The sequence below is a fragment of the Schistocerca piceifrons genome, chromosome 7 (assembly GCF_021461385.2).
Source record: "Schistocerca piceifrons isolate TAMUIC-IGC-003096 chromosome 7, iqSchPice1.1, whole genome shotgun sequence".
NCBI classification, from domain to species: Eukaryota; Metazoa; Arthropoda; class Insecta; order Orthoptera; family Acrididae; genus Schistocerca; species Schistocerca piceifrons.
Window position 1 is genome coordinate 484,640,802 of NC_060144.1, and position 12,195 is coordinate 484,652,996.

Genomic DNA, 12,195 nt, shown 5'->3' on the forward strand with positions numbered 1-12,195 from the left:
TTCTGCAGGGGCAATGAAGATGCTCCTGCATCGTTTTCAAATGGAAATGTTAGATTACCCACAATACAGTCCGCAATTGTCTCCCCCTGAGTTTCATCTCTGGTCACATGAACCGCTGTCTTTGAAGACAACATTTTGACACAGACAACGAGGTGTAGGCCAGCGTGGAGAATTGGCGGAAAGCACTGGCGGCTGCCTTCTATGATGAGGCTATTGAAAAGTTGGTACAACGCTATGACAAAAGTCTAAGTCAGAACGGCGACTACGTAGAGAAGTAGCTGAAAGGTGTAGCTAATTGTTACAAGTAAAACATTTCTGATGTTCACTGTGGTTTCAATTTGGCAATCAATCGGACCTTACTTTTGGAATAACCCTCGTGTGTGTGTGTATATATATATATATATATATATATATATATATATATATATATATGAGGCATCCCAGGGGGACTGGTCGGTATTTAGATATGACAGGAACAGTCATTGGAAGCAAAAAATCTATTATAGATGGGCTCTGAAATTAACATTTTAAGAGCTTTGAGTACATCTTCATTCTCATTACCATGAAACAAATTTCTTCCAACAGCAAGCTCCTTGCTTTCCATGTTTTGTGAGGAGGTAGTATAGACCATAACAAGAAAAAAATCGTCTAGTAACTGTGGGCTCTAAAATGCGTACCTTAAGAGCTGTGAGCACTTCTTCAATAGAAGAGAGGTCTTTCACAGTAGTGAAGATTAACAAGTGCTCATAGCCCTGAAGGTATGTACTTTAGAGCCCATGTGTACTGGATATTTCTTTCTTATTTTGATCCATACTACCACTTCTCAAAATATTGAAAGTAAAGAGCTTGCTGTAGAAGAGATTTATTTAACACTGTCAAAGATGAGGAAGTGCTTGTTGCTGAGAAGCGATACTGAAATGCAAGCTCTGCACATTTCTTACATGTTTCATACTTATTCCAAATGATGACCAGACAATGGAAACTCCAGGCATGAATATTAACAATGTAGAAAAAATAGATTGCTACTTACCGTAAAGAAGGCACCGAAGGCTTTGACCGAAACCTGTATGTGAGTGTTTTTTAATCGCGCCTGTCTGCACCTTGATTTGTTTTGTTTACGGTAAGCAGCAATCAATCTTTTCCAAATGATCATCAGGTTTTCGTGCACCTGTATTTACTAATGTATCACGCTAAAATGTGATCATCGATATTTTCCATCAGATATCTGGGACATTTGTGACTTGTATCCATAACTGTATGGTGTTGTAGGAAAATGGTTAATATTCAGGGATATGACATGAACGATTATTCAAAGCAAGAAAGTCTAGTAAACATGAGCTCTAAAAAGCAAACTTTAACAGGTACAAGCACTTCATCTTTGACAGTGTTAAACAAATCTTTTCTACTGCAAGGTCTTTTACTTTCAATATTTTGAGAAGTGGTAGTATGGATCAATATAAAAATATAAAAAAGAAATGTCCGGTAAACACGGGCTCTAAAGTGCATACCTTCAGGGCTATGAGCATTTGTTAATCTTCACTACTGTGAAAGTCATCTCTTCTACTGAAGAAGTGCTCATAGCTCTTAAGCTATGCATTTTATAGCTCATAGTTACTAGACAATTTTTCTTGTTATGGTCCATACTACCTCCTCCCAAAACATGGAAAGCAAAGAGTCCGATGTAAGAAGAGATTTGTTTCACAGTATTGAAGATGAAGATATACTCAAAGCTCTTAAGATGTTAATTTCAGAGCTCATGAATGTGGATGCCTGCTTGATCAGTTGTTATTTTCATTTGGTTGTGACTATAGAACTCGTGACTATTGAGTTAGTGAGGCGCATATCAGAATTTAAGAAAACAGCGATTTAATTTTTGCAATTATGTTATGGTTTTTATTTTGTGTGTAATGGTTTTCTGACATATCATAATAACTTTTCAAAGAAAGTTAGATCATTTCTCTCTTAAGTTGGACCATCAGGGATAAATTTTCTGCAGCCACTCACTATCTGCAAATTAGGATCCTTTTAGTAGCACAATGTAAAATATTCAATGTAATTTCTCTAATCTTAATACATACACATCTGCACTGAAAGTCCTAGAAGGAATGTACAGTGCATTTATAGTGGTTTATTTTACATTAGTTCTGTAAGGCAAGAAACAACTACTTCAAAAAGAGCTATACCATTTTTAGTACACTAATTAGTTGATACTCTTCATGAATCTAAGCCACTACGTACATTTCCCAATAGTAAATGAGCTGCTACACTGCTCTTATCTGCTGCTGTTAACAGTAAGTACCAGTAGTTTCTGTGCTTTCAGAGACTTTAAAAAGGAATTTATAAAATAAGGGCTTTGGATAAGACAGCTTGCTTTTTAGGATCTTGCTATTTTAATCTCTTATTTTTTGTGCCAGCAGCTAACAGGGGGGCACAGTTTGTTCTAATTATAATGGTAGCCGCAATACTTAAATCTAGAGCAGATTTTTCTGATACTGCGTTATTAAACATTCCTTTCAGTGCACAACAAGAGTTCACAGAGATGTGTACATTGCCTAAAGTTGCTACCCCTACCCTACTGCTGCATGTTGCATGGAATTGAAGGCAACTGCACAAAAGCATATACAATCTTACATGAATGCATTCCATAGAGGCCAAAGCTTTCGCTCGTAAGTGTGCTTTAAGGCAGTGGACATGTATGCTGTGCACTTCAGTGCCTGCAGCACATTGGCAAGGTGGTTTCGAGAAGCATGAAGGTAGAATATGGCAACTTGGTGCAAATAACACAACAGTGTTTTAACTGAACAACATGAACTGAAGTCATATTTGTTATCAGAATTAGACTATCACAAGCAGGACAAACATAATATAGTATGAAATAAAATTGCTGAATGTTAAGAGTGTAGGCTGCAGATGACAATTGAGGATATTGAAAAGAAAATAAGTACTCTGTTTTCATAGTGCTGCCAAGCAAGGCATGTCACTGAGAGTTCGAAGAGAATTGGTGCTGACTATGATGATGCGTCTGTACCAGAAAGTATAGTTTTTTGACAGATTTTGATTCGCCAGTGGCATAGAATCTTTGCTGGTAAGTAATCGCTTTTCTCATCAAAATGTCTGCCGTGTTAATTTCTTTGCACAAGACCAAGTAGAAATTTATAACTATTCTTGAGCATCCTCAGTTAAAATCAAAATGAGTGCTTGGTGTCAAAACTAGTACCTGGCATCTAAAAGGAGTCACACCCACAAAGGAAAGTCTAGGTTCCCCACTCCTCCTGCCTGCTCATCCATGTGTGCCCCCTTAGTGGCTGGTTTCTGTTGTGCTGTTCACTGCCACGTTTTATAACGTAGCAGAGAAAGCAAGAATTGAAGATTTTCTTTCAGCACTCAGTGCCATGATAGTTTGCCATCTGCGTGTGTGCAATAGTGTCTCCTGACATGCACATTGTTATGTGCTTTAAGGAATGTGAAAATGGGCACTTAGCTTCATAGCTCACAGAGTAATTTATGTAACATCTCATCCTGCCAGTTATCTAGCTTTCCAAAAACCCTTGATATTTTCATTATTTACAAGTACCAGATTAACGTTCTTGTTCAGAGCCTATATTATGTTGTGGTACAAATGATATCTTATAACAAACTGACATTTAACAAGATATAGTGTTCCTAAGTGAAGGCACATACTATGTGTTGATTGTGAAACATGATACCATATTGGGTGATGGAACTGATTTTTCTATGTGGGAACTACTCTTCTTCAATTAACTTTACAGACAACTTTTTCAGTTAGTTAATTTTGTGGCAGTGTTTATTCAGTTCTTACAGCACGTTACAGCAGATGAATGTTATTTACCATAATTTGATGTAACACTTATGGAGTTGCATAATGATACAACATATAGTCTTACAGACCATCAAAATAAATCATTTAAGACTGTCACTTGAATGAATATTTCACTGTGCAGTGGAGTGTTCACTAGTTTGTGAGATGTCCTGAGAGATTAAAACTATATGCTGAACAAGAACTCGAACCAGGCATCTTGCCTTTCATTTAGCTGGTTAGAGAATTGTTTTCCAAAGGCTGGGATCCAGCTTCAAATTCCAGTCCAACACGCAGTTCTAATCTGTTAGGAAGTCTCAATACTGTCTCTGTTTGTTCTGGATTGTACAGCCTCATATTACTGTTTGGTCCACTTCTCGTCTATTAATAGTGTGTTGTTTCACAAATATGCCAAGAAGACAAAAACTTTGTCAGACACCTGTAAGGTAATAAAGCCACCATTCAGGTTGTGTTTATCGTTGTTGAATGGATTTAGAGTGCAAGACGCCATGGGCATTAATGCCAGAGGTATAATGGGTATTGGCATTTCTGTGAAAGGGTAAGTGTGTGGCAAATTGAGTTACTATGAACACTACAATGATCAAGTTTTAATCTGCCAGGAAGTATCAAATCGGGGCACACTCCACTGATGAGTGAATTCAGTCTGGAAATAATGCCATATGTTGTGGCTGAGACATGTCTGTGCAATATTCTCTTGTTCAGGAGTGCTAGTCTCGTAAGGTATGTGGGAGAACTTCTATGAAGTTTGGAGGGTAGGGAGTAAGGTACCATCAGAAGTAAAGCTGTGAGGGCAGGTTTTGAATCATGCTTGGATAGCTCATTCGGTAGAGCACTTGCCTGTAAACGTCAAAGATCTTGCATTAGAGTTCGTGTCTTGCTCACAGTTTTAATCTGGCAGTAAGTTTTGATCCAGTTATTATTATCAAGAATAGACAAAGTGAATATCAGTGATCATTTTAGTAAGTTTATTTGCTCATGTCACAACCTTACGATAACATAGTAGGATATGCTAACAAAGTCGATGTAATATGAAAGAGAATAGCCTTGGGCTATTGCAGTACTGTAGTAGGAGAGGTAAATGTATGTAAAAGTAGAAAGATTTCTGGAGCTTTGTTGCAAGTATCAGACTGTTTGAGCAATTAACACACTTCCAGAACCGAAAGGAGAGAAAATATAAGGGCAAATGAGAATGTGGGGTAGTGGTAAATGAGAAGGAAGGGAAAAAAAAGGTGGAAAATCTGTGAAGCTAACATCGCTGGTCTACCTAAAAGTGTCGTTAACTAGAAGTGTACTAAAATATAGTTAACTAGGAAATAATTAGGACCAGAGAGGCCACTGCAGGTGCAAAAATTACAAGGGAAAAATAGACACAAATATCTTGCTGCACTATCTGAACTTATTGATAAAGGTGGAAGCAGACAATACCAAATTGTCAAATGGGAATCCACTAGTACACAGTGCTTACAAATGGAATCAGCAGGGAGAGTAAAGAATCAAAAATGGTTTAGAGATAAGAAACGTAAAAAATGGAAAAGTTGTATTCCAAACAATGGAAATCCCAGAACGGAGTAGTTACAATTATGAATTATGATAGACTGCTACTCACCACATAGAAAAGATTCTGTGCAGCAAACAGGTAGAATTAAGAACACAACTAAAAGTGGAGTAAGCTATTGGACAAAGTCTTTCTTCAGATTTAGAGACACACACATGGGTTGATATACACACAACTCATACACACGACCTCTGCCGTCTCCAGGTCCTGAGGCCTGACTGCAGTGAGCAGCAATCGTGGCTGGGGTGAATAGTTGGGGTACAGAAGAGGCATGGTGCGGGGAGGGGAAGGGGTAGCAGGGTAGCAACTTGGGAAGATGCTGTAGTGCTACCTGAGGGAGTGTGCAGGTACCTGCTGGGGAGAGGATGGTGGACCATTATGTGTAACATCGGGGGATAGTAGGCGTGTGTGTGTGTGTGTGTGTGTGTGTGTGTGTGTGTGTGTGTGTGTGGAATGGGAGGATGATGGGGTGTAGAGGCAGGTGGAGGACAGGGACTAGCAAAGAGTGAGGCCAGGGGGACTATGGCAGTGAAGTATATGGTGGAGTTTCCACCTGTGCAGTTCAGAAAATCTGGTATTGGTGGGGAGAATACAGACTGCACAGGCTGTGAAGCAGTCATTGAATTGAAACACTTCATGTTGGGCGAAATGTAGCAGCTGGGTGGTCCAGATGTCTGTAGTTTCATCCAGAACTGAAATGACTGAATCAAATTTTCCACCAGGATTTCAGATACCTCTTGTTGTGGCCTGAAATGAGTAATATTCTTGTCATTATCTCCCACAGTGTGGTAATCCACTGCCCAACCTACATTAGCGATTTCCTTGTTCATCGCTGCTCCACTCAAACTCCCATTCTGTTACCCCGTGGCTAATATCTGTGTGAAAGATACAGACACAGGACCTGTCCTGTACATACTCTCGCTACCACCTGTTTCAGTCCTGTCCCTTCATCAAAGGCAGGGCAACTTGTGAAAGGAACCAGGTGATGCACCGACTTACCTGTAACCACTGTGCTGCATTCTAGACTACTAACACGCGCACATGACTACTCGTGAATGGCCACTGACAAACTGTGGCCAAGAGACAGCTGGACCACCCAGTTGCTGAGGATGCTGCAAAATGTCATGTGCTTCACTTCAATGAATGCTGCACAGTCTGTGGCATCTCCCTGCAGCACATCATTTGTTCCTGTTACCCCTCTGTCCTTGTCCTGTCTCTATGACCTTCCCTATCCCTACTCCAGTTTCACACAACCCTTCCATCTCCCAAGTCACCTGCATAATCCTTTTCCTTATCCTAAATCTTTCCTTTACTCTCCTCTCCTCTCCTCTCCTCTCCTCTCCTCTCCTCTCCTCTCCTCTCCTCTTCCCTCCCCCCTTCCTTCCAGCACAGCCTCCTGATGCTGCCTCTAGTGGCATACCATCCCTCCCTGCCGGGATACCCACAACTCCCATGGGCAGCCTGGGGATGACAGTGGTGTTTTGTGTGTGTGTGTGTGTGTGTGTGTGTGTGTGTGTGTGTGTGTGTGTGTGTGTGTGTCTAAATCAAAACAAAGTTTTTGCTTTTATTTTTAAATGTGCCTGGTGTGATGAGTAGCAATGTATCCTAATTAGTTTTGTTACAAAGTTGTATTTGTTGGATAAGATTAATGTGCACAGGAAGATCAAATATCATTTCTGAAAAATAAAAAGTAGAGGTGTAAACCTATATATGAAGGGCTTATTTCAGTAGTGGTACAAGTCCATTTTTGTTCATTCTGAGATACATAGTCCTAAAGTTAAACGAGTGCTGAAAAATATGCAGTTGAGATACCAGAAATATTCAAGTATATATTCAAGAATATATACTTGAATATTTCTGGTATCTTAACTGCAGATTTTTCAGCACTCATTTAACTTTAGGACTATGTATCTCAGAATGAACAAAAATTGACTTCTACCACTATTGAAATAAGCCCTTCATATCATAGTCAAGATGCTTTTTAAATAGGATCCTGAAAGCCATGTAACAAAGAAATCAGGTGGATACAATTTTTCTTGACTTTTGAAATGTGTTTCACTCAGTACCACACTAATGCTTATTAAAAAAAGTACAATCACATGGAGTATCAAACAAAATTTATGACTGGATTGAGGATTTCTTTGTAGGAAGGGCAAAGTGTTTTGTCTGGAATGGAGAGTCGTCAACAGATGCTGATGTAACTTCAGGTATTCCCCAGGGAAGTGAGTGAGGTCTTCGCTGTTTGTGTTATACTAGTGATCTGGCAGGCTACATTAATACTACCTTCATACTTTTTGTAGCTCATGCAATCATCTATTACTAAGTACTACACTGTCCAGTCATATTAATGTGACAACCTGTCAAAACCCTGAAGAACCCTCTTTTAGTTAGCAGCATGGGCTACTTTGAGATGCAAGAAGTGTGGTGGTGAGGTTATAGAAGGTACCATCAGGGGTGTGGAACCATGCTAATTACAGTGCTGTGGCCAGCTCTGCTAGGTTTCTCAGTTGAGGCTCCATGGTGCGAACTGTCCGATTGAGGTGGTCCCACAGATTTTTAATTGGGATTAAATCCGGGGTGTTTGGTGGTCAGAGTAATACGGTAAACTCATCCTGGTGATTTTCAAACAGTGCAAGTACCCTGTGAGCTGTGTAACACGTTGCATTGTCCTTCTGGTAGATGCCATCATGCCAAGGAAAAACAAACTGCATGTAGGGGTGGACATGTTCCTCAAGAATAGATGCATACTGGTTTGATCCATTGTCCCTTCCAGAATGATGAGATCATCCAGAGAATGCCATGACAGCATTCCACAGACCATAATGCTTCCTCTTCCAGGCTGGACCATTCCAACAGTTGTTGCAGTGTGTTTCCGTTCGGAACGTTTCGCACTGTACATGCTAAAAACTGTCTGACGGAGCATAAAATGTGGTTCATCTGAAATGGCCACCTGTCGCCACTCAGTAGATATCCAGTTGCGGCACTGATTTGTAAATTCTAGCCTTTGTCACCAATGAACAGCAGCCTGGTGCAGAGGCCCATGTACAGGAATGTTCACTGAACAGTCACTGATCCCGCGTCCGGCCATCCTGATTTAGGTTTTCTGTGATTTCCCTAAATCACTCCACACAAATGCTGGGATGGTTCCTTTGAAAGGGCACGGCTGACTTCCTTCTCCGTCCTTCCCTGTTGGTAGCCCCGTGGTTCATTTGGGCAGTCAGTTGCTCAACAGTTCCATGTCTATTTGCCTGTACACATCTCGGCAGCTGTCATTCACCCATGTCATCTATGGCTAATGGAGTGCCAGAGTCGCCTTGGCACCAGTTTTTGATAGTGTAATTTTGTCATGCACAGTATATTTTAATTACGGCTGCATGCAAACTGTTTACAAACTTGGCTGTTTCGGAAATGGTTCCATCCTTGGCTCAAAGTCAATGAGCATGCCCTTTTGGACATCAGATCAATTGCTCCATTTCTACATTATGACAATGAGTGAACTCTCTTTTGTGTCACCCTGGCATGGTTTATATACTCTCCACTGCTAGTGCTGCCCCCTGTTGTCTGTGAGTGGTTATTGCATGTTAATGCTGAAGAAAGGTGATGGTCACATTAATGTGACTAGACTATGTAACTGAGGACAACTGTATGAACATTCAGTCAGATTTTGGTAAAGTTCCAAAGTGATGCAGATATTGGCAACATGCATTAAATGTCCCAAGGAGAAAAATTGTATCCTTTATGAAATGTGCAAAACAAAGTGTCAGTATTATGAAAAGGAAAGTTGCTATTCACCATATAGCAGAGATGCTGAGTCATGAATAGGCACAACAAAAAGAGTCACACATATGCTTTCACCCAGCAAGGCCTTTGCCTAACACACACACACACACACACACACACACACACACACACACAAATACACACACAAATGTACCTTGCACACACGACTAGAGTCGCTGGCAGCTGAAGCCACATTGCAGTGCACTGCACCAGTGCATGATGGGAGTGATGACTGGGTGGGGGTAATGAAGAGGCTGGGGCAGAGAGGGGGAGGGATAGTAGGTTAGCGGTGGGGGACAGTGAAGTGCTGCTGGAGAGCGCACAGGGACGGGGTGAGAGAGGGTAGGGCAGCTATGTGCAGTCGGGATGTTACACAGAGGTCAGGTGAAGGTGGGGGGAGGGGGGGCAGCGGTAAAGGACAGAAGTAAAAAGACTGGGTTCAATGGTGGAATGAGGCCTGTGTAGTTCTGAAATGGGGCAGGGAGGGACTGGATGGATGAGGACAATGGCCAGCGAAGGTTGAGGCCAGGAGGGTTACGGTAATGTACGATATATTGCAGGGAAGTTCCCATTTGTGCAATTCAGAAAAGCTGGTGTTGGTGGGAAGGATCCATTTGTCACAGGCTGTGAAGCAGTCATTGAAATGAAGGACGTCGTGTTGGGTGGAGAGCTCAGTAACAGGGTGGTCCACTTCCTTATTGGCCACAGTCTTATCAATGGCTGTTCGTGCGGACAGACACCTTGTTGCTTGTCATGCCCACATAGAATGCACCACAGTGCTTGCCGCTTAGCTTATAATCACGTGGCTGGTTTCACAGGAAACTCTCTCTTTAACAGGTTATGTGATTTTTGTGACTGGGCTGGTGTAGGTGGTGGTGGGAGGACATACGGGACAGGTCTTGCATCTAGGTCTATTACAGGTATGTGAGCTATGAAGTAAGGAGTTAGGAGCAGGGGTTGCCTAGGGATGGACAAGTATATTGTGTAGGTTCGGTGGGCAGCGGAATACCACTGTGGGTGGGGTGGGAAGGATAGTGGGCAGGACATTTCTCATTTCAGGGCACAGCGAGAGGTAGTTGAAACCCTGGCAGAGAATGTAATTCAGTTGTTCCAGTACTGGGTGGTTCTGATTTATGAGGGGAATGCTCCTCTGTGGCTTGACGGCGAGACTTTGGGAGATGGTTTGTTGTTGTGGTCTTCAGTCCTGAGACTGGTTTGATGCAGCTCTCCATGCTACTCTATCCTGTGCAAGCTTTTTCATCTCCCAGTACCTACTGCAACCTACATCCTTCTGAATCTGCTTAGTGTATTCATCTCTTGGTCTCCCTCTACGATTTTTACCCTCCACGCTGCCCTCCAATACTAAATTGGTGATCCCTTGATGCCTCAGAACATGTCCTACCAACCGATCCCTTCTTCTGGTCAAGTTGTGCCACAAACTTCTCTCCTCTCCAATCCTATTCAATACCTCCTCATTAGTTATGTGATCTACCCATCTAATCTTCAGCACTCTTCTGTAGCACCACATTTCGAAAGCTTCTATTCTCTTCTTGTCCAAACTATTTATCGTCCATGTTTCACTTCCATACATGGCTACACTCCATACGAATACTTTCAGAAATGACTTCCTGACACTTAAATCAATACTGGATGTTAACAAATTTCTCTTCTTCAGAAACGCTTTCCTTGCCATTGCCAGCCTACATTTTATATCCTCTCTACTTCGACCATCATCAGTTATTTTGCTCCCCAAATAGCAAAACTCCTTTACTACTTTAAGCGCCTCATTTCCTAATCTAATTCCCTCAGCATCACCCGACTTAATTAGACTACATTCCATTATCCTTGTTTTGCTTTTGTTGATGTTCATCTTATATCCTCCTTTCAAGACACTGTCCATTCCATTCAACTGCTCTTCCAGGTCCTTTGCTGTCTCTGACAGAATTACAATGTCATCGGCGAACCTCAAAGTTTTTATTTCTTCTCCATGAATTTTAATACCTACTCCGAATTTTTCTTTTGTTTCCTTTACTGCTTGCTCAATATACAGATTGAACAACATCGGGGAGAGGCTACAACCCTGTCTTACTCCCTTCCCAACCACTGTTTCCCTTTCATGTCCCTCGACTCTTATAACTGCCATCTGGCTTCTGTACAAATTGTAAATAGCCTTTCGCTCCCTGTATTTTACCCCTGCCACCTTTAGAATTTGAAAGAGAGTATTCCAGTCAACATTGTCAAAAGCTTTCTCTAAGTCTACAAATGCTAGAAACGTAGGTTTGCCTTTCCTTAATCTTTCTTCTAAGATAAGTCGTAAGGTCAGTATTGCCTCACGTGTTCCAGTGTTTCTACGGAATCCAAACTGATCTTCCCCGAGGTTGGCTTCTACTAGTTTTTCCATTCGTCTGTAAAGAATTCGTGTTAGTATTTTGCAGCTGTGACTTATTAAGCTGATAGTTCGGTAATTTTCACATCTGTCAACACCTGCTTTCTTTGGGATTGGAATTATTATATTCTTCTTGAAGTCTGAGGGTATTTCGCCTGTTTCATACATCTTGCTCACCAGATGGTAGAGTTTTGTCAGGACTGGCTCTCCCACGGCCGTCAGTAGTTCCAATGGAATATTGTCTACTCCTGGGGCCGTGTTTCAACTCAGGTCTTTCAGTGCTCTGTCAAACTCTTCACGCAGTATCGTATCTCCCATTTCATCTTCATCTACATCCTCTTCCATTTCCATAATATTGTCCTCAAGTACATCGCCCTTGTATAGACCCTCTATATACTCCTTCCACCTTTCTGCTTTCCCTTCTTTGCTTAGAACTGGGTTTCCGTCTGAGCTCTTGATATGGTAGGAGACTTGAAAGATAAGGAGTGGAGATCTGCTTTTGTACGAGGTTGGGAGGATAGTTATGGTCTATGAAGGCTTCAGTGAGGCCCTTGGTATATTTAAAGAGGGACGCTTGTCACTGCAGAAGCAGTGACCATGGGTGGCTATGCTGTATGGAAGGGTCTTCTTAGTATG